Source organism: Urocitellus parryii, chromosome 16, assembly GCF_045843805.1.
Source record: "Urocitellus parryii isolate mUroPar1 chromosome 16, mUroPar1.hap1, whole genome shotgun sequence".
NCBI lineage: Eukaryota > Metazoa > Chordata > Mammalia > Rodentia > Sciuridae > Urocitellus > Urocitellus parryii.
Window position 1 is genome coordinate 7,431,330 of NC_135546.1, and position 27,625 is coordinate 7,458,954.

Genomic DNA, 27,625 nt, shown 5'->3' on the forward strand with positions numbered 1-27,625 from the left:
CGTCAACACAGATTCTTAAGTACTGACCAGGTGTGGACGTCAGGATCCTTTAGAAATAACAGGTATCACATCTACTCACTTTATTTCTCTAAAAGTTTCAGCAATATTACCCTCTAAATTAGGACCCTGCAAATGGTCTCTGTAAAGGGCCAGGTAATAAAGTTTCTAGATTTTGTGGACCATAAGGTCTCTGTTTAAGCTATTTCAGGTTTTCCACCGAACCATGAAAACAGCCATCTACTACACCTAAAGAATGAAGACAGCTGTTTTGCAATAAAAATTGATTTATAGAATATAGCAGTGAGACACAGACCATAAACACAGGAGACGTTCAGGATTTGCTATAGGATACGGGCTGAGCTGTTTCTAATACTTTTATTGCATGCCTGTAATATTTGCAGGCACAGCATTTATTTTCATTTCCTATTTCTATTAGGTTAAGTATATATATATATATATATATATATATATATATATATATTTGTTTTTTGCTACATAAGGTAGACAAAATATTAGTAAATGCAAACTATGCTAGGAAAATGTAAATTTAATTAAGAAAAAAATTTCACTACAAATTTATATAACAAGTAAGAGTATGGACAGCAATATTTCAATTAAGGCATCTGTCAAAGGAGAAATGACACATAGAAAAGCAATCTGATTGAGAGAAGGGAAATAATAAAAGAATTCACGGTCCTTGTAATAAAACCAAAGTGTCATTTTTCTGGAAGTTCCAAGACATTTTAAAAAATACTCATGAATAGCTCCGTGAGGGAAAAAGAATAAGGGAGATAGCCTTCCAAATAAAAATGTGTGTCCACATGTATAGGCATGTGCATTCACACACACACACACACACATGCACACCCGTACGTACACACACTATTACAGTTATATGTGTATATATATATATATATATATATATATATATAGTAGCTTTAGGAATTCCCACAGAGAATACACATAAACCTAGAAACAAAAAAATATGGGTTATAGGATTATTTTAAAATATAGTTTCAAATATATACATACTAAAAAGACTCTGTGAATATATCCTGTTTTGTCTCTTTGCTACAACTGTAATACAGTGTGTTTTCAGAAAACACACTGACTTCCAGACTTTCAGGAAAATGGAATAAACATACACTGCTCTATATTTTTCACACTAAAAATAGCATATATATATATATATATATATATATATATATATATATAGAGAGAGAGAGAGAGAGAGAGAGAGAGGTGTGTGTGTGTGTGTGTGTGAGTGTAAAGAGAGAGAGAGAGAGGTGTATGTGTGTGTGTGTGTGTGTGTGTGTGTGTGTGTAAAGAGAGGGAGAGAGATGGAGAGATTCTCAAAGGTGGAGAGATCAAAGCAGACTGGGTAGGGATCTCAGGACCCAGGGAACAAACTGATTTTCTTCATTTTCTTTTTTTGGCCTCATAAATCCTACACTGCAGGCTGAAGGATCCAGCAATCTGAAAACATCGAGCGGGACAGGGAATAAACAAAAATGAAAACCTCCTCCAAGTCTGTCCTGTACCAAGTCCCAGGAAATGAGCAGCCTGGGAAGAGAGAGAACATTGAGACCATAACGGCTTTACGCTCGTCAAACACTATAGGAAAAAACCTAGGGGCACCCACCCCTCCACACTCAGCAGAGTTACTAGAGTAGGTCCTCTTCTGTCCCCAGACTGTGCTCACGTGGCCCATCACACATCCCCATCCCCAGTACCAGGGTGGTACCCAAGAAGGCTGAGCAGAGACCTCGGACTCTTGGTGAGGTAGGAGGTCCACAGTCTCCCACAGTCCCTGTCCCTGAAGTGGAAAGCACGGACGTCTACCCCTGTCCTACCTGCGTGGTTTTAGGGAAGGTCTAGCTGATAGTCACTGTGACTTCAGGGAGCCTCGGGGTAGCAGGAGGATGCTCTTCCAACCCTCCCGCCAGGGCGGTATCCATGGAGACCTGGACAGAAACTGAGAGCCCCCAACTCCACCCAACTGGAAACAGGTGCTCTCACTCCAAGTGGGGAGTCCAGATCTCTACTCCCACCTGTGACGAGGATTCACCATCCATTTGTTTTCCTGCGAAGATGGTGGCAGAGTACTAGGTAAAACAGAATATTTCCTGTCCTAATACAAAACACGTCAGAGATTTAATTTAGTATCACTCAACACACCAAGACCAGTTAATCCCAAACTGCATGAAGAAACCGGTCAGGAGATGACAACATCTAGATATAGGGCTGTGTGGACCACCTGACAACGATTTCCATGATTGCCATAATAAAAACGTTCCTTGGATCCATTATGATCACACTTGAAAAAAGATACATATTTTTTTAATTCTTCCATGTTCATAATACTTGTCGCAATGACATTATAAAACATGTATTTGCAATCAAGCGGTGAAGATTTGTGCTCTTTCCTAAGAATGTGAAACCCAGGAGGGCCCACACAATGTCAGGTCAAATTCACTACCAAATCATCAAATTATCAGAGGTCACCCAGAGGCTCGGAGGCTGAGGCAGGAGGATCACGAGCTCAAAGCCAGCCTCAGCAAAAAAAGGAGGTCCCAAGCAACTCAGTGAGACCCTGTCTCTAAATAAAATACAAAATAGTGCTGGGGAGGTGGCTCAGTGGCTGAGCGCCTGAGTTCAATCCCTGGTACCCCTCATGGAAAAGATTATCACATGTCAAGGGTCAAGTACATTAGTGGACATATGATTGATAATGCATATTTAGTTTATTATCAATGTAATTGATGTAATATTAGAGGAATGAATAAACCCAGTTCTTCTTATTATTTTTATGTGATAATCTTCCCTAAGAAATTATGTGCCACACACAAGAATCCTCAAAAGACAGATAACGATCTTTGTTCAATGTGAGAATTGTACATGGATAGCAGAGTCAGGTTTTAACAGCCCGCTAACCCAGTAATCTGGATTAATTCTTATTATGTACTACATCTTACCTTCAAATTTCAGCAAATTCATTATCTAGCAAGTATATTAGTTGCTAATAATAACAACAATCGGTAATATTTAGGGTCTTCCTGTGATTACGTTATTTTGACTTCTGAAACATTATCTATTGATCATGCAGATGAGAAAAAATAAACTTCATGATACTTGGGTTTGGCATTTGTTATGTGAGGTGTCCCCCGCCAAAATGTCATGTGTTGATGCAGGAATGTATATGGCATCATCTGTCTATGGACTGAGACTTCTAAAAGCATGAGCCCCAAATAAACTTTCTCTTCTCTAAGTTGTTTAGTTAGATATTTCCGTCACCGCAATGAAAAGCTGGCTAAAACCTTAAATGAATAGACATAGTTTTAGTAACTACTGTATATATTAACGTAAAACTCATTCCCTGTAGGTCGGTGGTGGCTGACATGAGCATATTTAATGAAAAGAATAGTCTGGGGCTTTTAAAACTGGAATAATGTGCAGACACTTGTCTTAAAAAAAATCAAATCAACTAGGAATAAAACTTATTTTATATGAGAAATATGTGGAACATAGGAAATCATGATTATTATTTATATCACTGAGCATACATCACATATCTTCACTTTGCTACAATGTGCTTAGGCAAAATATTTTGATATAATTTTTAACCCTTTCATATTACAAGGGTTAAAAATTGTATCAAAATAGGATTAGTTCTCTTTAGGAATAGTACATCTGATATTAAGTAACCTATGGCCCTTTTTTAAATTTCTTTTTGCAGTTCTTGGAGTTTAATATAGGGGTGCTGGACAACAGAATTACATTCTCAGCCCTTTATTATTTTTTATTTTGAGACAGAGTCTTGCTAAGTTGTTGAGGCTGGCCTCAAACTTGAGATCCTCCTGCCTGAACCTCCCAAGTCACTGTGACTGCAGGCATGTGTATACCACGCCGCCCACCTACTAAGCTCCAACTTCACTCTTGAGTAAATGATCCTGATTTGTTTTACATCTTATGATACTACATCAAAATATTTCAGGGTAATTCTTCCATGTTCACAAAGATGTGGAACTATAAGATTCTTCATTTATCTCAAATCGCCCCCTGCCCCCCAAAATGGCATCCTTATGAATTATATTATATCCAACTTAATTCTGGAAAAATCTCTCTGAAAACAAATCAACAGAAAACACCCTACTCTCCAATATGTGCTTTTATGAAATAGGAATTTTCAGTGAAACTGCCAAAGGCAGCCTAAGATCCGGCTTCAACTCCAGAAAAAGTATGAATATCACCCACCAATGATTAGCGTCCTAGCTGAGCTGGGTAGTATCTGCTCTGAGTCTCATCTAACTGCTCCTAATTCCACATCATCTTAAGTCCATCGAAACGAACTCTTTTTTTTTATTTCTCTTCTCTCCAAAGCATTTTGCTTCTTTACCATTTTAAGAAATGACATTTTGCGTTGTTCTTTGATATCTGTGGAAATGGTGGCCCTGAGCCCCGCTACACCATAGCAGGAGTTAAGAACAAAACAGAGCTCTGTAAATATACCCAGCATATATTGATTTATGGAAGTCTTAATTATTCTGCACCAAACTGTTGCTTCTTTTTTTATTTCTCAGTTTTCCACAAACTATGAAACCTTTAAAATCGTATTTTTTTCTATGGAGGAAATGACTTCATTTAAGTGTATCTTATTGTAAAAAAAAAAAAAATCCAGTAATGTTGTTACGCTTCTATTTCAATATTCTAATGGAGTTATTTTAGACTTAATAACTTAAATTACCTTTTGTATTCTCAACAAGTAGATAGCGGATTCTAACATAAGTGAAAGTGGAATGTCGGTCGTCCAAAAGAGGGAAAAATTCATTTAGGATCATACTTTAAGGAGACTGGTTATGATCTCATTTCTAGTTAACCATCTTTTAGTCTTATAATGGATTCTCTTCTGGTTATTGCTGGAAGATTTGCTCATGTTGTGGGATATTGAAACCATAACAGTAATTCATAGAGCAAGCCCAAGATGACAGGGAATTCTTCGCGCCTCTGAGAATGAAAACTCAAGGTATGGAAACAAAATGTGCAAAATAGCACCAATTACCCTACAGGTTTGCTGGGTCAAGACCTTCTAGAATATGGAGAATCAAGCTTTCAGGGGTACGGTGGTAAATATGTGTAAACATAACAAAATTTAAAAATTTGATTATGTAGCAGATGGAATCCATTATTTTTTTTGAAATGGCAGATAAATTTGTTTTGTTTCTCCCGGTGGAGATTTTTGAGTGTTTAATTAAAGGCCCCATTGCCCGATCATTAAATTCAAAGAAGCATATCTAATGCGAACACTTAAATGTAATGTCACTCATTAGTCTTTAATGAAGAGAAACTTATTCTTTCTCTAAAGAACAGCTGTAAAAATAGTATCTGTCACCTACAAAATTATATATTCCCCCGATTATTAATGTGCATTTAATGACTTTGAAATATGTCTTCGTGGTAGTTATGAGGCAAGCACCTTTTTTTTTAAACCTTTTTTTTGTTTTTAATTTTACCTGTAAGAAGGTGAACTGAAGTCAGACAACCTGCACTTCAGGACAAGAGACTGAAGCAGAGACGTAGTCTAGTCACAGGTTAACGGATTGGCATGAACTCATTTGGATTTCTATACCATAGCACATTCTCTTGGTGGTCCTGGATCTTATTACTTTTTTGAAGTTGTTCTAATTAGTTATACATGATAGTACAAAGCATTTATGCACTTTGATATATCATACATAAATGGAAAATAATTTACCATTTTTCGGGTTGTACATGTTGTAGACTCATATTGGTCATGCAGTCATGTATGTGCATAAGGTAATAATTCCTTCTTCCATCCTTCCCCCACTCCCCTCCAATCACTGTCTTCTACCTAATCTAAAGCACTTCTATTCTTCCCTAGGACACTCCCGTATCATGAATAAGCATCCACATATCAGAGAAAACATTTGGCCCTTGGTTTTTTTTTTTTTATGGATTGGCTTATTTCACTTAGCATGATATTCTCCAGCTCCATCCATTTACCACCAAATGCCATCATTTCATTCTTCTTTAAGGCTGAGTAATATTCCATTGTGTATATGAACCACATTTTCTTGATGCATTCATCTGTTGAAGGGTACCTGGGTTGGTTCCATAGATTAGCTCTTGTGAGTTGGTCCTGAATCTTGATAGCAGTCTTTGTAATGCCTTGGTCATAAAACCTCTCATTAGATAGTTAAAAGTCATCTGGGGCTGTTTTTACTAAGATCTTGACAACACAAAATTGACTGTGATGTTGGTGTCATTTCCTGACTCTGCAGGATGCAAATCAGAACGTGGTACAGCGGATTGCCATCACTCAGCACAGACTTCTCACCACCTCTATCCCCGCCTCTTCCCCACCACCATTATCACAATCACCACTGTTGTTTTGAGAGAATGTATTTCGACCTACCAGGTCCTCACTTCCTACACCCCATGCAAGTAGTTGACCACTGAATTATGCTAGCTCTGTTTTGGGGGGGGCTGTATGAGGGGTTGAACTCAGGGGCACTCTACCACTGAGCCACCTCCCCAGCCTTATTTTGTATTCTATTCAGAGACAGGGTCTCACTGAGTTGCTTCACACTTCGCTGTTGCTGAGGCTGGCTTCGAACTCATGATCCTCCTGTCTCAGCCTCCCTAGCTATTGGGATTACAGGTGTGTGCCACCTCGCCCGGCTACAGTAGCATTTTTAATCCACTACTTGGTTGATTCTTAAGCCGAAGGAAGTTGAGAATTGGCTTTGCTGATGCTCAGGAAAACCTTTAAACTTATTTTTAAAAGCCATCTATTATCTGTACTTACCCACTTCCATATGTTTGGGTTGGTGGGTCAAAAATCTGTATATTTTTATGGAACATGTTAGAGTGTATCCAGTAGATTCGGTCCTCCATAAGTACAGATTTGCTGTGTTCTTTTTTTTTTTTTTAATCCATGTTAAACAGTGTTCAGTTTTACATTTCTTTTATCCAATCTATAAAAAGGTAAAATTGTATGTGTCATCTTTTGATACTCGAGTACATTGTGTAATGTTTAAATCAGGTTAAACATCTATTATGTATCAAACATTTATTTGTCTATGGAACATCTATCATCTCCGTTTGGCAAAAATGTTACATTCTTGAACGTATTGCTACATTGTTAAAATACAAGACATTGGCAACCGGTTCTGGGTGCTGAGTGCCTTTTTTTAAAAAATTTTTAATTTGTTTGAATTAGTTATACATGACTGTAGAATGCACTTATGCACTTTGACATATCAAACATAGCTGGGGTATAATTTCACATGTTTCTGATTGTACATGTTGTAGAATCACATTGGTCATGCAGATATATATATATATATATATATATATATATATATATATATATATATATACACTAGGTAATAATGTCTGTTTCATTCAACTATCCTTCCTGTCCCCATGTCCCCTCCCCTCCCTTCTCTCCCCTCCACCTAATCTAAGGTAGCTCTATTTTTCCCTAGTGCCCCCCACACACACTGTGAATCAGCATCCACATATTGGAGCTGTCTTTTGAAAGAGTATCCTGCATGTTCAGTTGCAGAAGCACCTAGAATATTTCATGATAGTCCCATCTGCAGACGTACTGATTCCACGGCACAGCACCAGGGGGGACGGAACAGCATGGTTCTATTTATTCAGTCCACAAAGAGCTATTTAGGGTCTCTCCTATTAGATGGAGTGATGTGTCCTCTGCACAGGAGTGTAATGGGTCCCCGTTGTGCACAGGAGTACACATATTTCACCAGTATATCTGCTTCCCCCTGCATTACCAAAGTGATTTTAGGCAGTAAATACTCCATAATTTCGTCTTCTATCCAGGAGTGTGCACCACAAGAACTTAAAGCCTGTGTGTCCCATGGGAAATTATCACCAACCTTCCACAAAGGTTTACATCCACCTCATGGGCCTTTGCAATCTGACTATTCCACCGTCTTTCATGACACCACCACGCACTGAGTGTGCAAGACACTTACTCTTTGGTCGGTTGAATAAAAGGAAAAAGAGGAAGTATTTTATTAATTGAGACAGTCTTTGTACTTGTTCACGGGGTTTTTTATGGTAATTTGATACATGGATACAATGTGCCATAAACCCATGAGACTGATAAGTATTTCCATCTCCTCAAATATTAATCAGTTTGACGTGCTCAGAAATCTGTGCTTTTATTTTTTTGTCATTTTTAAATACATCACCAATTGTTTTGACAAACAACTATAATGTACTGTGCTATAGGAAAACCAGAAGTAATTCCCCTCTGACTGTGTTTTGGTGCCCCTTTGTTAAGGGTCTTTCCGCCCCACACCTCCTGCCCTCTCCACGATCTACTAACCACTCTCCCATGACATTCTTCCACAAGGCTGATTTTTGAGAGTTCAGAAGTGAGTAGGAGCATTTTATGTGCCCTTCTGTGTCTGTCCGACATCAGTTAACACACTGAACTCCAGTTCCACTCGTGATGTTTAGATAGCCATGAAATGTCAGGATTCCATTCTTTTGTAGGGCTCAGTAATATTCCACGGTCCATGTAGACTCCAATTTCTTCATCCACTAGTGGGCATCTAGATAGATTCTGGATTATGAACTTCCTCCTGTCACTTTGTTATTTTTTTTTTATTTTGTGGAATTTTTGTTGTTCCTCTTATCACCTATTAGCATATCGTTGACTTGGTAGTTTTCTTTCATGATTTTCTTTTCTTTCTCTTTTGTATATTTGTTAATCTAGTGAGCTTTCTGCATACTTATGTGTTCATAACATAAATTATCAGCCCTCTGTTACTAGTGTACTATTCCCTTAAGAATTACTTTTAAGGCTGGTCCGGTGAAGGATGAATTCCCTCTGTGTCTGCTTACGTGGGAAACACTTATTTATCTTCACATCTGGAAGGTAGTTTTGCTGGGTATAATATTCCTGATTGGCAGGTGTTTTTCTTTCAGGAGTTTGAATATACCATCCTATTCTCTTCTGGTCTGTGATGTGTCTGCTAGAAAATACGTAAGTCTAATGGGAAGTCCCTTATATGTAACATGACAGTTTTCTCTTGCTGTTCTCAGATTTCTCTTACTTTGATATTTTAACTATAACATATCTTGACGAAGATCCTTTGATTTTGATGGTGATCTTTTGAAGTCCGTCTACCAGAATTTCCCTCTCTTTGAAGATTTCTAAAATCTTTTAAGTTCCTGTTTGGTGAAGTAGGTTTTCCGTGCCTTTCCTCTTTCCTTCATCTTTTGAAATTCCCATATTTGTTTGCATCATGGTGTCCCATAAGTCTCCTACGTTTTCAGTTTCTTCTTGTCGGACTGGGTTCATTTTTGTGTGTGTGTGTGATGGCATTAATTCAAAACAGGTCTGCCTTCAAGTTCAGACATTCTCTTTTCTATGCGTTGGGAGAAGCTCTCTCATGTGTCTTTTATTTCATTAAAGTTTACAGCGACAGGTTTGTCTTTATGTTGGTGCATTCTACATAATAGCAAGATTCATTATGCCATATTTGTACATGCCCAAAACATAATTTAATCTGTTTCCTTCCCCTCTTCCCATTCCCTTTCTTCTACCCTCCCCAATTTGATGGCTCTACTCTACTGACCTCCCTTCTCTTAGTAGTCGTAATGCATCATAATTATACACATCTGTCAGTAAGACTCACTGGGGTGTAAAACTCCATCGCGTATCTATACCATAGGATCTTTATCCATTTGTCTGTTGCTGTGTACATAGCCTGGTCCCATAACTTAGTTATTGTGAATTGCACTTCAACCCCCAGGTTTCAGATTGGCTTTTTGGTGTGTATTTATCATTTCTAACTGTTTGGCGAGTTTCTTATTTATATCATGAACCGCTTTTTCTCATTGATTTGCACTCTCTGTATTCTCTTGCATCCTGTTGAGATTCCTTAGGATCCTGATTGTGAATTCTCTTTTTCAGTTATTGCATAGATCTCCTTCCGATTGAGATCTAGGTGTGGAGAGTGTGTTTTCCTTTTATTTCACGTGTTCTGATGCTGAGGTCTGCAGATCTGGTGCAACGTTTACCTCCATTAGTTTATGGAGTCACTTTTTGAGGCAAAGGTTTTTTTGGTGAGATGGGATTCAGGGAGTCAAATGAGTGGGTACTTTGTCTTCAGTTATAGCTGAGCTCAAAACTTTCCGTGTCTGTGATTTTTTCACCTTTGATTGATGTCAGAACTGTCTGCAGGTACCTTAGTTGTCTAGACGGCAGTAGTTTGTGAAGGTAGTCATTCAACCTTGCAGTGGATATAGATTTCCAAAGGTGCCAGTTCTCAGGGTCCAGAGAATTGACCATGGATGTCCCTTAGCTCTTGTGGCAGCTCAGTGAACATCACCGCAGAGGAGCCAATCAGCTAGATGTTGCTGGGGCCGCTGTGAGTCAATCATCAGCCGGCAGCTGGAAGTTTGCTGGCAGCTGGAAGTTGATGTTGAGAGCCACAGCCAAGGGGCCCCAGCAAACTTCCAGCTGCCAGCAAACTTCCAGCTGCCGGCTGATGATTGGCTCACAGTGGCCCCAGCAACATCTAGCTGATTGGCTCCTCTGTGGTGATGCTCATTGGGCTGTTTCCCTGCCCTTTCAGACCACGGAGCTGCTCATTGGGGGACTTCTTTGGCTCCGCCCACGCGACCCAGCCAATCGGCCTCAAGAACAGGAGGATTGTGGGAGGTGGAGAGGCTTGTGTTTTGGTGTGAGAGGCTTGTGGGAAGCCGGTGGTGGCAGTTGGGCTCTGAGGGGTTTTCCTGAGGAGCTGTTTTGTTTGGTGTGTGTGGTTCTAAAAATAAAGTTAGTTTCTTTTGACAAGTGGCTCCTGAATTGTGCCCAACCAGACTGCGGCATTTGGTGGCCCGTACGGGGAAACAGCTCAATGAGCATCTCCAATGAGCATCACCACAGAGGAGCCAATCAGCTAGATGTTGCTGGGGCCGCTGTGAGCCAATCATCAGCCGGCAGCTGGAAGTTTGCTGGCATCTGGAAGTTTGCTGGGGCCCCTTCGGCTGTGGCTCTCAACAGCAGCTGCTGCCACAATCTTAGTTCTATGACACGTAAAGAGGACATCCTTTGGTACCTCAGGGCCAGCAGAGATGCTCCCAAGTATCTCGGATATAGAAACTATATCCCTGGAGCCATAGGTGGTGAAGAGACCTCGTGCATGACCCTCTGGATGAAGGTGGGAGATGCTTCTGCCTTTAGCAACGGCAGCGGTAGTACCGGAGCCACCAGATGGAATGAGATTTTCCTTCAGGTCCTCAGCCTGACCACAGATGACCTTCTCCAGTCTGGCACCACCAGCCACCCTGGATTTCATGTCATGAGATGCAAATAGAAATTCCTTGAAATTCCATGGGGTGGGGTTCTTTTAAGTGTTTCTGGTGGACAGACACCACTGTCTGTCCTGGTGGACAGACAGACACAACTGAATCCAGGACTTTGTACCAGCAGCTGCAGTCCCAAGGGCGTTGGCTTGGAAAGGGACGGAGCAAGCACAGGTGGCCTTGGTGTTTGGGGGACTGGTAGCTGTGTTTACGAAACAGTGTGTGGGGGTTGGCACCTTCTTCAGGTCCTCTTGGACGGTCTTGGTTGATGCCAGTCTTTTGGCACCAACAGTTACTGCTCCTAGGCCCTGGGGTGGGGAAGAGAGCGTCCCAGATTGTCACCGTACAAATGCAGCTACAGCAAAGGCAGGAGCTGATCCCTACGCTTGTCTTCTGCCTGGTGGAGGGCACACGGCCCCAAGTCTTTGGGCTGCATCAGGAGCCCAGGTGCCAGCCCCGAGAGCAGATGGTGGGTAACTGTGACTATAGCTTGGTTCTCAGGGTGGGGGAGGCCCACCCCCTTGCTTGCTCTTTGGAACAGAGCAGACCTTCTGAATCCAGCCAGCTCTGCAAACTGGACTTACAAACCTGCGGTGGAATTCCTTGCCGTTGGGACTGCATGTTGGCCCCTTCCCACTCCCCTGGTCCGGCCGTGTGGGGTCCCTCCACCAGGGAGCTGGGGTGGAGGTCACTATTTGCTTTACTCTTTTCCAATCCTCCATGATGTTTAGGATTCCCCTCGCTTCTTGGGTTCTCTCTCAATCTCTGACCTCAAAGTACTGTTTGTGCTTTATTGTTCTGGTTCTTCCCTGTGGCCCCAAGGGGAGGCACTTGGCTCTGATCTGCCATCTTGGATTCTCCTCCGCCACCAAAGCAATTGGTATGTGAAGTTTCTCCATGGAATGAAATTGAGCAAATCATGCTACGTACACCTATGAATGTACTAGGCTAACTTTCACCTTTATATTTATATAACCCTCAACTTAAAAAAAAAAAAAACTATACATAAAGAGAAGGAAAAGCCAAGAGAGAGAGAGAGAGAGAGAGAGAGAGAGAGTCAGGGGCAGACCGCAAGGGAGGGAATAGAGCCAATTATATTCCACGCATGTGTGATTCTGTCAAAAGGAACCCTAGTATGATGTTTAACTCGAAAACATAAAATTTCTTTCTTAAAGTCACTTGAATACATAAAATTTTCCAAAACAAGGTAGAACATTGTTATGGCCACTCCATTCATGTCTACTTAGTTTGTTCTGTATTTTTAAATATGTGCCCTCAGAGAGGTTGATGGGCATGTCATGCTCTATCATGTGATAAGCCTTTCCTATGATTTTCTCTCTGAATTTCCCACCTTCCTAGTTCCCAGCCAGCCACAGCAAACAACCTACAATCTGGAAAACATATGTTCATCTCTCAAGGCTCGATGGAAAGTATATTTACTTTTGACTAAAACTTCTGATGCTTTCCCTGGGTGAAGCAGCTTGCTCCTTGAAAACAAAGATCTTGCTTTCCTCTGTCTCCACATGATACTGTCATTTTATTGCATGTATTTATTGATCGGTGTGCTCACTCTAAAAGTCAGGTGGCCTGATTTTGCTGTCTAAAATACACTTAGGAATCCTTAAGTACAGTTGTGCAGCTACCATAGAATGGAGCCCCTTCCATTCAACACCCAGAGCTTAACAATTCTAGCAGAAAGACAACCTTCACCCCAAAAGTCCTAGGAGAAATTTCATGAGGGTTTCTTATTTGCTCAAACTTGGATTCAGCCACATTTAGACTCGAGGTAGGTGAGGGTGGGTCCCAGGGAGCTGGGGTTTTGATCAGCCTTGTCTGAACTGCAGGACAGAGAGTTGATGACAACTTTGCTGTCATAAACCAGAACCAACCAGCTGTTTCCAGAAATAGGGAAGAGATGGGAGACCAGTCACGGAAACAACAACTTTGCACAGTTTCTCACATGAAATAAAAGACTGGAGATGGATATTCGTGGTTTTTTTTTTTTTTTACAAAGGTTTTCATGCTAAAATGCCAAAATCGAGCCCATAAAATGAAGACACACCATCCGTCACCAACCAAAACTTTTCAGAGCTCAATTTTTTTTCTGAAACTCGGTTTTGTCTTGTTACATTTCCATATCAACAGGATGAATTATATCTTTGGAAATCTCCGTTGCCCTGCTCGATTGACTGAAAAAAAAAGAGCTAATAATTCACGGGAAATGGCTTTTCTCCTTCTCTTCCTGTTCTCTATGTCTCTGTATGCCTATCGATCACATAGATGATGCCTTTCAATCCTCAGAGTGTCCATTCAGGACCGTGAGTACACAGGGCACCACTTCAAAGAGATTGGTAAATTTATTGAACTTTTCACTTGGCCCGATTCATTTTCCATCTCTTGCTTTCTCAGAACTCTTCCAAGAATGAGTGTGTGTGTATGCATAAAATCTTTGCATGGGTAAACATTTCCCAGGATGCCTCTTATCTGTGGAAATGGCTTTATATTTGTTCAAATTTTGCATTTCCTCTTTTCCTCTCATCCTTCATTTATCTCCAAATTCTCTCACTCCCTGGGCTCTACTGGAGGAGTTTAGAGATAGTCTTCCGTGGTCTCCATTTCTCACTGGGTTCCAAGGCCGCCATGTTTTTTGTAAGCTCATTCATCATTTTCTCCGACTTCTTAAGAGACAATGCGCTCTGAGAATCTGTGTTGACCTCTAACCCAATTCATTTAAAGAATTACCTTGTATTCTGGCTTGTCACCCACTTATTCCACTGAGGCCACAGCCTAGTTATCCCAAAGATTTTGCCTCCACCTCTGAGACCATGTATAATGTAACAATGAAAACAATCAACATGTGTAAAACACAGGTGCCCAGGACTATGCTAAATTTGAACAAATCCTATCTCGGTATTTCACTTGATTCTTATAACAACCCTGAGAGATAGACCCTATTTCCAATCTCCAGAGAAAAATCAATGCTCAGAAATTTGACTCCAGGGAGCACAGTTGAGCTCAATCCTGAGTCTCTAGCCACTGTATTCAAAGCCTACATTTCATCTAACTCCATTCTCTCTGAGTACCCTCCATCCAATCAGCTCCCCTGTTGTACCCTTCCAAAGAACATCTGAAGAACTTGTAATTTGGGAAATCATCAGTTTAGCAAAACTCCAAGTAAAAATCCACTTTTGCTCTCCTGGCTATTCTTGTAATATTGGCAATGAGACTTCATATCCTTTAAAGGACACTAATACCCTCCTTCGTACATGATTTCCCCTTAGAACCATAACGCTTGGAGTACAGGGACCAACTCTTGTGTAATCAGCCCCCCACCCCCAATAGCATCTTGCACATGATAGACTCGCCATTGATGTTTGTGTCTTGGTATGTTTTCCGCTGCTACATCACAGCACCACTGGCGACACAAGTTATAAATAAAAGAGGTTTACTGGACTCACAATTTAGGTCCAGTGTTCTGGAATTGCATCTGGGGATGGATGGCCTTCTTTCTGGGTAGGGTTCTAGAGTCATGAAGGGTTAGGGTAGTGTTTTAGGAAATTCTAAAAAAAAAGAAGATTACACAGGATCCAGTGAGAGGGGCAGTCTTCTCCCTAGCAACGAGTTTACTTTAAAAACGACACACTTCGTCCACCATCTCTCGGGCAACCAGCATCAGTAAGATTTGGAGTATTCTACCTACGAGATCTAAAGTCATTTTGTTCACGTCAGAGATGTGAGTGATTCCTGGAGATCTCCTGGCATCTCATCCTTGGCTCCTCATTGATTTACAGTAGACATTTATCAGTTACACGGAGAAGCTGGATCTTGCTCTCTGCTTAAAGCACACTACGAGACCTAACACTCAGGGGACAACACCCTGCGATCTCACTTTCCATTCATCCAAAGTTACCTTCTTCTTGTCCAGATTCATAAGTCCAAAAGAAGAACAGAGGAGGAAGGAAAGAAGTCAGAAATAGTCCCACAGGGAATAATTTTGACAATATTTTGCTTTTTTTTTTCCCCCAATAGATAGTATTATTTGTTGGCGTTTACTTTATCATGGATACTTGAGAGTTGTACGTACAACGGGGTACCGTGTTATGATCTCATGCATGTGGATCTTGCGCACATGTTTAAATCAGGTTAAGCATGTTTATCTCCTCAAACATGGATCATGCCTTTATGGGAAGACTTTCAAAATTCTCTTCTCCTGGGTTTTTGAAATGCACCACACGATATTGCTTGAGTGTGGAAGTCTCAGGGAACCCAGGCAAATTCCTTCCTATGGAGACCCAGGTCTGACTCCACTAGAGCATTTTAAACAATGTGGAGTGTTGCCTGGTGCTGTGGCCCACATCTCTAACCCCCAGAGGCTCAGGAGGCTGAGGCAGGTGGATTACAAATTCACAGTCAGTCTCCACAGCCATGGAGCGAGGCCCTGAACAACTTAGCAAGACTGTCTCCAAATAAAACTTAGAAATGGCTGCAAATGTGACTCAGGGGTTCAACACCCCTGCTTCCAACTCTGGTTACCCCTCAACCCCCCCCCAAAAAAAGAACCCTGAAACTAGGGCTGGGTCTCCAGGATGCATTATTTTCTGTGATTAGCTCATTCACAAGCAGGGTGATCAGTTAGGGTGTGGGTCTTCACCTGCAAATGGGCCAGGTCTCTTTAGGGAAGGGATCTCATCAATGAGGTGAAGATAGAAAGCCACTCTGCGCATGCACTGCGGAGCACACAAGCACTTGTTTCAGAATGATTCCTAACCAGCTCTCCTCCGGGCTTCTCCCTGTCATGTTCGCTATTAACAATTAGACCCATTAGGCATGGTCAAGTGTGCATCTCCTCCGGTGACAATGCTCATAATCACAACGGATCCTCTGGCCCCTGAAATGTCATGTCTTTTATGATAGGATTGCACTGCGCTTGTGAATTTGAAGCCCAGCCACCTACAAATAGTCTTGTTTGCCATAATATTGTGGCCGTGCTTAGGTGTTCTCAACGGTAGATGATGTGGGATAGAGGTGTTCGAAGTTCGCACCTGTTTGGTTCATAATTCTAGAAATGCATGTCACTCAATCCATCGGCCAAATCTTGAGCTCACTGCGCTCTGTGCACAGAGACAGGGTCCCCGCCCCCACCCCACTTTCTAATGGCCCTGAAGTTTTACTGGGAACAGGTGACATGCACAGGTAAGAAAGAAACTCAGTGTCAAGGGCAGTCTAGGGATTCGAGTGCTGAGAGGTGATGGGGATAGGAGGGCATGTTTCACTCCCTGCGCCAACCGAAGAGACAGTGGCCAAAACAGGTGTCACAGTAAGCTGGACGGACCGATCAGACTAGAATGGATTTAAATGATCCCTGGGCTGGGGCTGGGGCTCGGTGGTCGAGCACTTGCCTGGCTCGTGTGAGGCCCTGGGTTCCATGCTCAGCACCCCATAAAAATAAAGACACGAAATAAAGGTCTCGTGTCCATCTACAACTAAAAATATTAAAAGAGGAACAGAACGACGTTGTAGGCAGAGGAAAGAGTATGAGAGAAGGAAAGAGAAGGAAATCATTCTAACAGTTGGTTTTTATGGAACATGGGCTCTGTGGGAGGCAGGCTGCTAAATATTTGATGTGTGAAATTCATTCAGAGGGAAATTAAGACAAAATCAGAGATGTTGTTGGAAGGGCTTGGAAGAGTCAGGGAGGTGGTCTGGGCCGTGGTTTTGGTTCTGCCCGTAGGTGATCTTTTATCACACTAAGATCTTCTCCCTGTGTAAGTTCTGCTTTTTAATTTAATTTTATTTTATTTTAATTTGATAAATGAATGGTGTGTTCTAGAGAAATCTGGAAGTTTCCTCCTACTCCATATTCTACGGGAAAAAAAAAATGTCAACACAGGGAAAATGATTTGATAACAGTTGAAAACGGGTTGGAAATGCTTGTGAGGCCTTGGCACTTCTGCACTGAGATAGTCGGATCGTCATTCAGTCATTGAATAGCATGTTCGGGGGAATTTCCCAACTCATATCATTTTTTTTTTTTTTTTTGGAGGAGGAGGTACAGAAGATTGAACTCAGGGGCACTCGACCACTGAGCCACCTCCCTAGCCCTATTTTGTATTTTATTTAGACATAGAGTCTCACTGAATTGCTTGCAGCCTCACCATTGCTGAGGCTGGCTTTGAACTCGCCATCCTCCTGCCTCAGCCTCCCGAGCCACTGGGATGATAGGCGTGCACCACTGCGATGGGCTCATCTCATTGTTTTTTGGATTTTGTGAAAACAGAGCCAGGACTTAGTGATGAGTTTACATAAGGTCCATGAGGAACGGGAGGGGGTGTGAATGAACAAATAAAATACACAGTGGCTGTGGGCCTCGGGGGGATCAGGTGCCCTGTCTGAAAGCGGAGGTCACGGCTGCTTGCTGTCCGTTCTTGGATGGGTGGGAACGTCACCGTGTCCCATGCTTCTCAGCAGTGGAGACAGGGAGCTGTGACTATCTTTAGGACTGCATCCATCCGCGGTACTTTTCACACATCCACCCGTGACTCTTAAAGCCTCTCTCTGTTCATTTCAGGGAAGAGAGCTTTGAGCCCCAGAGCAGTGAAGTAACGCATCCAGATTTTTTGCAGACATCGAGAAAGGAGGAAGATGGCCAGGCACAGTGGCGCACGATGGCACACGCCTGTCATTCCAGCAGCTCGGGAGGCTGAGGCAGGAGGATCCTGTGTTCAAAGCCAGCCTCAGCAAAAGTGAGGCCCTAAGCAACTCTGTGAGACCCTGTCTCTAAATAAAATACAAAAGAGGGCTGGGGAGGTGGCTCAGGAGTCAAGTGCCCCTGAGTTCAATCCTCTGTACCCTCCCCCCCAAAAAAAAAGTGTATCATGCATAAGGTGGGGAGGGGCAGGGAGAAGGAATGAACTACAGTTCTGGGCCCGCAGGTGGAACTACAAGAGCTGGGGACACTGTGCTGCCGGACCTAGGGAGAGGCTCTTCCTCATCTCTCTCTCTCTCTGGGTGGCTTTGATCCTTTGGCGCAGTCAGCTGTCTGCTGTGACCTCAGTGGAGATGGAGGCCCGTGCACATCTGGAGCATCAGCTGGATCAGGGGCACAGCCTCCATATCCAAGTCAGCTTTCGCTGGTATTCCATGCTGACCTCTGTGGGTTTTAATAATTGCATATTCTTCAATGCTCCTGTTATTTATCGGGCTGGCTGGTGCAGGGCCCGTGCCATCCCTGGTCACTGCAAAAGTACCCACCCAGCCACATCCCCTGCTCTATCTTGCCCACCTGTGACGACTCTCTGCAATTGCAGCAGCATCATCAGAAAGGAATTCCAAACCTAAGGCCTCCCAAGTGTGCACAGTTAATATCAAAGCCTTTGACATGATAAACGTTTTTTCTTTTCAAGACATACTGGAGCCAGAGCGGTGGTGGGTACACGTCTTTAATCCCAGCAGCTCGGGAGGCTGAGGCAGGAGGATCGAGAGTTCTAAGCCAACCTCAGCAATTTAGCGAGGCCCTAAGCAACTCACTGAGACCCTGTCTCTAAATTAAATCCCAAAGGGGCTGGGGGAGGTGGCTCAGTGGTTACGTACCCCTAGGTTTAATCCCTGGTATCCAAAAAAAAAAAAAAAATTAGACAGCTCTCAAAGTGTGTATGAAATAGTTGACTATGAAAATCCTGGACTCTGTATTTTTCCTCTCATCCTCAACAAAGTCAAGAGCTTTACCGAGTCCATCACCAATCCACCTGTTCAACATCTTCAGCCGTATCCTGCTGGGAGCTGACTCTCAGGCCCCTAACAACTTTATAATCCGAGCCACTTGAATCAAGATTCCTGTCCTGGACGATGCCAGGTTTTGGCTTCCATTTCGTACCCGATTCTTCTGTCAAACTGTTTGTTGAAAGTTTTGCCCTTTAGTTTCTCCCCAATGATTTCTTGTTTCCTGGGTTCCTCTAGATTAATACTAACAGCTGTTTGTCTATCGTGTGAAGCTCTTATATAATTAAGACTTTATCGCTCGCAGCCATTTATTTTCAAACCTGGACTGAGCTCACTTGTTCCATAGTTTGGAGAAAAGTTCTTTTTTTTTTTTTTTTCCAGCGTCATTTCTTATGCATGCTCAAAAATAAAGACGACTTAATGGACGATGATATATCCCCTGGCCTATAAATATTAATGTGAGTGCCATTAGTTGGAGTGGAACGCATTCATTGGCGAGAACATTCCTCAAGAATATAAATGTTAATTTATTTTTTGCTTTAGAGAATGTATTCTTTGCATTTGGAATCGTTTCTGCCTAATTGGTATCAGCTCTTCTCACATAAATAAATGATATAAACTAAACTCAAATTACCAGCCCCCCCACCCCACCCCGTGACCCAGGAGAGGCCGAGTTCTGGAACCTTCCTGGATCTGACCACTGATTACGACAGGCATGACCATCCCGCGAATGAGATGAACCCTTTTGGTTGACACCGTGTGGCTTTGATGTCAAAGCGCAGATAGAACATCGTGGAGCTTCTTTCTTCCCGACAATATTTCATTAGGTACAATTAAAATATACCAAAAAAAAGGAGATGCTCCTTCTACAAGGTATTGTCGACCATTATCTAAACCATCCACGAATAAATCTAAGTCAAATTGACCTCCTTGATCTGACCTGACTCGATTTACCTATCTCTTCTATCTGCCTGTCTAATTCTGGCTTCCTGGGGATCCAGTTAGAATTAGCATCTTGGAGTGGACATGTTCTCTTCCAATGAAAGTTTCCTAAGTGAATGTAAAATAAAAATAATAACGATGAACCACATCAAATGTGGCATCTGTAGAAAGTTGGATTGGGATGAGTGATTGATAAAAAAAAAAATAGTCATCATTCTATGGGGCTTCATAGTTAAAACAGAAAGAGAAAGTTGAAAGTGTTCAAAAGCAGGAATCTGTCCTAAGATTCAGCGTGGTGGTTGTAGCACAAGGAATTTGGTCTATTTGGGTCTTAGGGGCTGCTTCTCAAATATAATAGCTGACATTATTATTTTTTTTTTTAAAAAGAGGCTACAGCCAAATATCGCTCATGCATTCAATAATCTAATTAGGAGAAGTTGACTGCAGGCATGAGTTGGCTGATTTGAGGATATGAAGAGTTTCTGAGAGACAGTTCTGAACTCTGCATCTTCAGAGCACGCATAAATCCCTTTGGGGAGCCCCTCTCTGTCTCTCCATTTCTCTGTCCCTTGTAAGTTCATAGGATATGAACAGCCCAGAAGCATCTGCTGCTGTTTGTCCTGACTGAGCTGAGAGCTGATAACAAGGAAGCCTACAGACACAGAATAAATGAGACTCCTGGCATTTCTCACCTATGTGCACTATTGAGCGCACACTGTGTGCAGGTGCTTGTGCACATATTCTATTAACTTCCTTTAAGTCAAAGGTAGCTGGTCTGTTTGCCTCATCCCCTTGTTTCACAGGGATGCACGTTTGGACTGAGAGAGAAAGACGGTACAAGCTGCCCAAGCAGCAGCTGGTGCATAGTAGAGGCAAGTTCTGCTACTGAGCAGCAAGTCTCTAGAACTTAGCTCTTCAGAACCCTCCCTTCAAACTCTGGATATGAGCACAAGCAAACAGATCCACTGGGATCTGATGGCTGAAGTTAATTAATGGTTGATGGCTCAGTTCAAAGTAGAAATAAAATGCAATGAACTCCATAGATCATTTAATCGAACAGAAAAGTATCTGTCATGGTGGATTACTCTGTTCAACATAGAAAAATAAATGCAATACATTTCATGCATTCTTCAACAACGTTTTAAAGATTTAAAGGTCAATCCTGAGGTTACATATCACCGGAGTGAGATAGAAAATAAAAATTTTCTTTCCTTTTATTTTTTTCTGAGTTTTTAAAAATTTTAGTATAAAGATCACGGACCTTTAACCAGGTAGTTGCTGCAAAAATAATTAGTGGAAGCAGTTATCCATTTGCCCTTCCCCATTTCCCAATCTTGCCTGTTTATATGCTGGAGCTAGTTAGGTAGCTTGGCCAATGGGTGGTGGCAGGATGTGACAGACTGTAGGTCTAGGCTGAATTATATAATCCTTTCCTCTCTTTCCCTTCTGGTGTCCATACCAGCCATTGCTAATGGACATGACACAGAAGGGCTACAAGACCCAGAAGGGCTGCCCCATATCCCAGCATGCACTGGAATTCATTTACATACTACTAGACCCAGAAGGGCTGCCCCATATCCCAGCATGCACTGGAATTCATTTACATACTACTAGACCCAGAAGGGCTGCCCCATATCCCAGCATGCACTGGAATTCATTTACATACTACTAGACCCAGAAGGGCTGCCCCATATCCCAGCATGCACTGGAATTCATTTACATACTACTCCTGTTGGGCTCCTAATTGGCTGTTTTAGTCAGCTTTTTTTTTTTTTTAATTGCTGTGTCCCCAAAGACCTGACAAGAACAATTAGAGGAGGAAAAATTCATTCTGGGGTCTCATGGTTTCAGAGGTCTTAGTCCATCCATGGTCAATTCCATTCCTTGGGTTCTGAGATGAGGCAGAACATCATGGCAGATGTGGGTGGTGGAGGAAGGCTCAGAACATGCTCAGGAAGCAGAGAGAGAGCACCACTCAATTAAGACAAAATACATATCCCCAAGGTTTGCCCCCCAGTGATCCACCTGCACCAGCCACACCCTACCTGCCTACAGGCACCATGCAGTTGATCCCTATCAGGGAATTAACATGCTGATTAGGTGAAGTTCTCTTAACCTAATCATTTCACCTCTACCCTCAGGGGCTTGTTGAGGATACCCCACATCTAAACCATAACACTAACTGAGGTTTGCAGGTCCTTATTCTGCAATGTGGGCTAGCCTTATCCCACTCCTAGGAAAGTTTAATGATCCATAGGTGAGAAGGGAACATCCATGATTGAATCCATGCACTTTGTATTTATTTATTTATCTATCTATTTATTTTTGGTTCACCTTGGAGCAAACCTTTCTTGGAAAACAGAATTCGTTTTCCATGCAATAACCCATAGTGGCTACCAACATCCCAGGCCTCTGGGAACCTCAGAACGTAGAAACTGAAGGTGACAGTGTGTGTCTGATGAGGGAATGGTTGACTGTTACCCGAAGCCTTCCGTGTGTGATAGCAGAAGTCGCTCTCCTCCATAGCGAAGGGGTGTTCTGTGGCCCATGATGGTCTCTGGGCATTGAGGCCAGTCCTAAGAAGCTATACCGCTCTGGGACAGAATTCCAGGAAAAACCACAGCCATTGGCTCGGACACTTTAGCAAGGATTCCTTAAGGTCCAAGTTTCACCCTAAAAAAGATATATATGAAAAATGAACAAGTCATTTTGTCATCGTTTCTTCTCTGTTCTAAGAAAATATGTCTCCTTTTAAGGGTTTGAGATTACAGATCTCCCAGCTAATATCCAAATAAACTTCTGTGTCATCTAATCCCCGGAGATGTACTGCTTCAGAATGTATAAATATTTAAGGACGTTTAAAGGATGTCTCTTTGGTTTTATGTTATAAATCTGGGAATTTACTAGAAATATCTGGGGAGGGGCTGGGGTTGTGGCTCAGCGGTAGAGCGCTCACCTAGCACGTGCCAGGCCCTGGGTTCGATCCTCAGCACCACATAAAAATAAATGTATATTTTTTAAAAAAGAAATATCTGGGGAAGTTAATCCCCTCCACTACCTTTTAAAGGCCCCCAAATCTTGTCTCATATACAAATAAGATAGTTAAGGGTCTCCACTGAGAAGATTCCTGGATATCTCAGACCTCCTGGGCACACATCAATCCTTCCTCATAAAAATAGTGCGCTTACCTAAAGGAAATATCGAATGCCAAATATCGACAGCACCGGCCAATCTGAGATCCTCTCTTGTGAGGATTTGTCATCCTGTCTTTCCAATCATTTTCCAATCCCACCTGCTTTCCGATCCTTGGAAGCTGGCTTTCTGTCTTGCTAGGATTTGCTCCATAGAAAATAAACAGATGGGGCTGAAAAAAATCCAGAAATACAAATGGGGTAGAAACTGCCACAGGCTTTTGAACAGCATCAAAACAAGTTGTAATTTCTTTTTTTTTTTTTTTTTTTTACTTCTTCCTGTTTGACAAACAGATCTCCTGGAACACCAACCGCAGTAGGCTTTCCATCTCAGCCGCCGTCCAAATAAGTTTTATTTTGTCTTGTTTCTCTCGAAATCCAAAGCTAATTTTAGGATTTTTTATTTTATTTTTTAACTTTGATGAGTGAATGATCAATGACTGGTATTTGGAAAGTATATTAAACTAGGGGGGGTGGGAAACTCTGTGCAAGACATCAGGATGTATGGATTCCTTTCTTTCATCAGTGAGGAACTTCGGGGGCCCTAATCTCATTAATTAAATCGCCTTCAAATAAAGGCCACGTCCGTTGACAGCTGACAGAGATAAATTATGCCCAGGATAGATTTCAGTTCTCTCGCATATGCTTACCCTTTATGTGTGGAACTTCCCCATACAGGCATCTAAGTTAAACATAATTTTTTTTTTTTCTGAATACTCTATGCTATACCTGATTTTTTTGTTGTTGTTGTTGTGTTGGCAGAACTTTGTCAAGTAACTTCAAGTCTAGGATTTGGAGAAGAAAAAGAAAGGGCAGAGAAGCTCAATGCAGCAGCTCAAGGCAGACCTAGGGGACAGTTGGGCAGGTTGTGTCCTGCACAAAGCGCCGGGTTCAGGTCATGAATAGGGACTTTAAATCCAATTTGAGTTCTGCTCCCCCAGCCCCCCAGTCTGGTGGCTCCATCAGTTTGTCCTGTGAAGGTTTCAAGTTTGTCCAGCCCCTGGTGGTATACCCTTTAGAAAAAGACCCTTTTTTTCTGATTCACAGAAAGGCCCCCATATGTTGCTGGCAGTGAACCGGTTGCTTGGCCTGAAAGGGGTGAAGGCTGTGTTGGTGATGCTCTCTGCTTCTGAGGCCAAGGATCATGGTAGCACTCCAGTGCCTTCAGAAACACAATAGGAAGGCCTGGGCAAGCGAGGTCAAAGGTGGAAATCCCAGGTCCACTCTGGCGGTCCATCAAAAGTGGGGGAAAGAAGAAGGGGGCATGTGCACAGAATGGTACAGCGACAGCAAACGTGAGCAGCATCCCTGGATTCCGTCTTTCTGTGCTCAAATCCTCCATCTCTCCAAAAAAAAAACGCTGCTCATGCTCTTCCTCCCTGCTCTGTTCTTAGTTGCTCTCCTTATCTCAAAGAAGACATTTGGTATTTGTTTTTTAAGGATTGGCTAGCTTCACTTAGCATAATATGTTCTAATGCCATCCATTTCCCTGCAAATTCCATGATTTTGTCTTTTTTTAGTGCTGCGTAATACTCCATTGTGTATAAATGCCACATTTTTTTATCCATTCATCTATTGAAGGGCAGCTAGGTTGATTCCAGAGTCTAGCTATTGTGAATTGTGCTGCTATGATCTTTGGTTAGAGAAGGGGAGAGGGGAGAAGAGAGGGGGAAAAAGCATGTTCTTTAAAAAAATAATAATAATCCTTAGCACAGGGGACTATATTCAGAAGGTAAAGGGACCACTGTTACACCCCCCCTGGGGGGCTGGTTCTGCTGATGTACAAGAGCTGGAGTTTCCCACTGAGATCCACAGTTAGCGCTTTGGGGGCAGGGCTGGGGACAGTCCAACTTCTGTCCTAGTAGAAAGTGTAAGTGAATACTTCTGTCCTATAACATATTGAATGCATATCGAAACAGAAAACAAATAAGGAAATGATAAAGAAAAAAGCAAACAGACTAGATTTGACTCTCTAGAAATCAAGCAATCTCTCCCTTAGCTGTTTAAGTTCTTCAAAAGACACTGCATCTATATTTTCAAGGGTTTTATTTTATTTATTTTATTTTATTTTAGTTGTGGATGGACACGAGACCCTTTACTTGATATATTTGTTTTTATGTGATGCTGAGAATCAAACCCAGTGCCTCACACATGCTGGGCAAGTGCTCCACAACCCCAGCCCTGTATTTTCAGGTTTGACCTGCCTCCATATTCGCTCACCAAGGCACCAAAACCTGAATTGCACCTGAGTGAACTCAATGTGACTAGTCCTGCTCAGGTCACCATTCACCAATAACCTACTGGTCACCCGTAAAAAAGGTCACATCCTCTTCTTATTTAGCCTCTGTAATAGTCGCTTTTCTACACCATTCTCTCTCCCTTGAAACGTCCCTTGGTGCTGATGACCTTGAATTCACCTTGTCTTCCTTCCACTGAAGTTCCTACCTGTACATATGGATCTTCTTTGGAAAACTGGGAAAGGGGACAGAGCCATGCTAAATAACAAGGCAGATTGCTGGGACCTTACCCGCGTTCATCCTTTGGGCCAAATGCCCTTGTTCAAAAACTCAATTTGTATGCAACAGCCTTATTCTCATATTTATTTTTTGCTCATTCTTCCTTTCCTTTGTTCGTTTCTAACTACCCTACATGCTACCTGTATGTGATATCCTTCAACAATATAATTTCATAATCAGACTTGAGCTAGTCAGTGTTTCATCACTGTGATAAAGTACCTGAGATAAAGAACTTGAAAGGAGAAGAGATCTCAGGTTCAGTCCATGGTCCACCGCTTTGTGGGCTGTGGCAAAGCCATACAAAATGGCGGAGAGTGCTTGGTGGGACAGAGCAGAGCAGCTCTCCTCATGGTGACTGGGAACCAAAGAGGAAAAGAAGGGTATAAGTTCCCAATATCACTTTCCAGGGCATATCCCCAATGACCTAACCTCCTCCCACCAAGCTCTACCTCCCAATAGTCTCCTAGGCTGACAAATAAGACCATAGCATGGGTCTTTGGAAGGCACTTAAGATCTAAGCTGTAACAATGTTGTTCTAAATGCAAGATTATTATTTTTTTTTCAATTCTTGCACATAAGCTCCATGCAAAGCCTTGAGGACTTCATGATGCCGTTACACAACAGTATTTAAATCACCTAACCATTGAAAACATGAAAAAGAAGGCAATAATAGGAGAAAAGTTTAAAAGACAGGTAAAAAACAGGTCTGTGCGCTAATTTGCTCATGTTTCATGGTGGGAAGTCAATAGATATTGTGGGAAAAGTTATTACCTCTGTAAAGGAAAGGTATAACTACATCACACAGAGTTATAATGATAACTGCAAGAAGAATAAAGAGCTGAAATGGAAACGGGACACCATCTCTTACTTCCAGGGGATAAAAGAGAATACAGAGGAGGAGGGAGGGTTTTGCTGTTTTATTTGATGCAGTTCTATACCATTGAATTTAAAAAAAAAATGCATTACTAAGACAATAAAACAAACTCAGGGCATATATCCACATTGAGTATTTATTAAGAAATGAAAAAAAAAGGGGAAGTTGGGTGGGTTGACCTTTCAATCGCCTTTCATGTGGCGAGCCTGTGATTCTGCGAGCAGAGAGGCCGTTTAGGGAGATCCGTCTTGCAGCGGGACGGAGGATGGATAGCCACGGTGAGGGAGGGACGTGCAGAAGCCAATTACTAGGTTATTACGGTAAGGAAGGCAGGGGAGTAATGAGGATCTGAGCGGAGATGTATGTAGGCAGGGGGAGAGAAGGAAGGTTAAAGATGAGGGAGAAAATCTGTCATTTGGAAATTGGAGGAAGGTGCAGGGTGAGGGAGAAGACGGTATTCACTTGATGTGCTGTTTCAAGTCAGGGTGATTCTAAGACTCGTATTTAGCTGAAATAGAACAGCCAGAAAGAGAGGGAGATATGCCCATGGCTAGTCTAAGCCGAGTGGGAGAAGATGGGGAGATGGTAATGATGGAAAGCACCGTAGTCCTTGGTAGGCAGAGATTTCAGAGGGCATGATGCTGGCTAGAAGACATTTAGAGAGGAATCTGTTGAACACGTTGGCTCCTGCTATCCAGGCTGGAGATCATTCCTGAGTAGGTGGGACTATATTTGTGGTTTGATACAGTCTCAAGTGAAGAAACCACACACACACACACATACACACACACACACACATACACACACACACACACATACACACACACACAGTGAAATTTTCTATCATGAATACCATTAAAAGTAAATAGTAGAAATAGTACTGTACTAAAAACATCTGTCAGAAACTGTATAGATGACCAAAGTAATGGTCCTATTGCCTCTCTGGTAGAATCAGAGGCCTCTTTGGGCAAATAGGAGATTATAAAAAGGATACAGATAAATTTGTCATTGGA